The sequence below is a fragment of the Rattus norvegicus genome, chromosome 1, assembly GCF_021556685.1.
Source record: "Rattus norvegicus strain SHRSP/BbbUtx chromosome 1, alternate assembly SHRSP_T2T, whole genome shotgun sequence".
NCBI lineage: Eukaryota > Metazoa > Chordata > Mammalia > Rodentia > Muridae > Rattus > Rattus norvegicus.
Window position 1 is genome coordinate 263,541,755 of NC_141534.1, and position 2,290 is coordinate 263,544,044.

The 2,290-nt window shown below is 40.5% G+C and overlaps 1 non-coding gene across 1 annotated transcript; it reads right to left on the reverse strand.

Annotated features, from left to right (window-relative positions):
• Nucleotides 1-1,734: 1,734 nt before the first annotated feature.
• Nucleotides 1,735-1,841, reverse strand: LOC120100146 (U6 spliceosomal RNA). The gene has a single exon (XR_015656424.1). It is a non-coding gene; the product is annotated as a U6 spliceosomal RNA (small nuclear RNA).
• Between the last annotated feature and the right edge of the window lie 449 nt (nt 1,842-2,290).

The window sequence follows — 2,290 nt, forward strand, 5'->3', positions numbered from 1 at the left end:
GATCTACGTCCAGCTCCTGTCGGTCTGCACTTCTTTGCTTCATCCATCTTGTCTAGTTGGATGGCTGTATATGTGTGGGCCACATGTGGGGCAGGCTCTGAATGGGTGTTCCTTCTCTGTCTGTTTTAATCTTTGCCTCTCTATTCCCTACCAAGGGTATTCTTGTTCCCCTTTTAAAGAAGGAGTGAAGCATTCACATTTTGATCATCCGTCTTGAGTTTCATTTGTTCCAGGCATCTAGGGTAATTCAAGCATTTGGGCTAATAGCCACTTATCAATGAGTGCATACCATGTGTGTTTTTCTGTGATTGGGTTACCTCACTTAGGATGATATTTTCCAGTTCCAACCATTTGCCTACGAATTTCATAAAGTCATTGTTTTTGATAGCTGAGTAATATTCCATTGTGTAGATGTACCACATTTTCTGTATTCATTCCTCTGTTGAAGGGCATCTGGGTTCTTTCTAGCTTCTGGCTATTATAAATAAGGCTGCGATGAACATAGTGGAGCACGTGTCTTTTTTATATGTTGGGGCATCTTTTGGGTATATGCCCAAGAGTGGTATAGCTGGATCCTCAGGCAGTTCAATGTCCAATTTTCTGAGGAACCTCCAGACTGATTTCCAGAATGATTGTACCAGTCTGCAATCCTACCAACAATGGATGAGTGTTCCTCTTTCTCCGCATCCTCGCCAGCATCTGCTGTCACCTGAGTTTTTGATCTTAGCCATTCTCACTGGTGTGAGGTGAAATCTCAGGGTTGTTTTGATTTGCATTTCCCTTATAACTAAAGATGTTGAACATTTCTTTAGGTGTTTCTCAGCCATTCGGCATTCCTCAGCTGTGAATTCTTTGTTTAGCTCTGAACCCCATTTTTAATAGGGTTATTTGTCTCCCTGCGGTCTAACTTCTTGAGTTCTTTGTATATTTTGGATATAAGGCCTCTATCTGTTATAGGATTGGTAAAGATCTTTTCCCAATCTGTTGGTTGCCGTTTTGTCCTAACTATAGTGTCCTTTGCCTTACAGAAGCTTTGCAGTTTTATGAGATCCCATTTGTCGATTCTTGATCTTAGAGCATAAGCCATTGGTGTTTTGTTCAGGAAAATTTTTCCAGTGTCCATGTGTTCCAGATGCTTCCCTAGTTTTTCTTCTATTATTTGAGTGTATCTGGTTTGATGTGGAGGTCCTTGATCCACTTGGACTTAAGCTTTGTACAGGGTGATAAGCATGGATCGATCTGCATTCTTCTACATGTTGACCTCCAGTTGAACCAGCACCATTTGCTGAAAATGCTGTCTTTTTCCATTTCCATCAGATGGTTTTGGCTCCTTTGTCAAAAATCAAGTGTGGGTTCATTTCTGGGTCTTCAATTCTGTTCCATTGGTCTCTGTACCAATACCATGCAGTTTTTATCACTATTGCTCTGTAATACTGCTTGAGTTCAGGGATAGTGATTCCCCCTGAAGTCCTTTTATTGTTGAGGATAGTTTTAGCTATCCTGGGTTTTTTGTTATTCCAGATGAATTTGCAAATTGTTCTGTCTAGCTCTTTGAAGAATTGGATTGGTATTTTGATGGGGATTGCATTGAATCCGTAGATTGCTTTTGGTAAAACGGCCGTTTTTACTATATTAATCCTGCCAATCCATGAGCATGGGAGATCTTTCCATCTTCTGAGGTCTTCTTTAATTTTTTTCTTCAGAGTCTTGAAGTTCTTATTGTACAAATCTTTTAAAAATATGGAACGCTTCATGAATTTGCGTGTTATTCTTGCGCACGGGCCATGCTAATCTTCTCTGTATCGTTCCAATTTTAGTATATGTGCTGCCGAAGCGAGCACTCTTTTGTGTTTTCTTTGTGTTTGCTTTTTGGTTGTTTTGTTTTGCTTTTGTCTTTCTTTCTTTTTATGACTCACTGAGTTTAATGAAGTGCGTCTGTGGGATTTTTCTTTCAGAACTTCCTGTTGGAGCTAAATGGTCTTATCTTTGGGTACACAACTGAAGAACAGATTGTCCCTCCTACGGAATGCAGCCATAGTGAATTATTCCATGGGAGGAGGGAAGACCCCGTGAGGCCTATCCAATCCTTAACTGACTGTTGTCTGGTCTAGTCTCGTATAAGCCAAGTGCAGGGAGCCACAGCTGATGTGATAGAATTATTACAGTGACTTCCATATTTGGCAAATAGCACACCATGGCTTTCTTCCCTGCCTTCTAGCTGTAACAATTATTCTGATCTCACTTCCATTATGTTCCTTAGGTCTGAGGATATAATGGTCAACTATGCTCA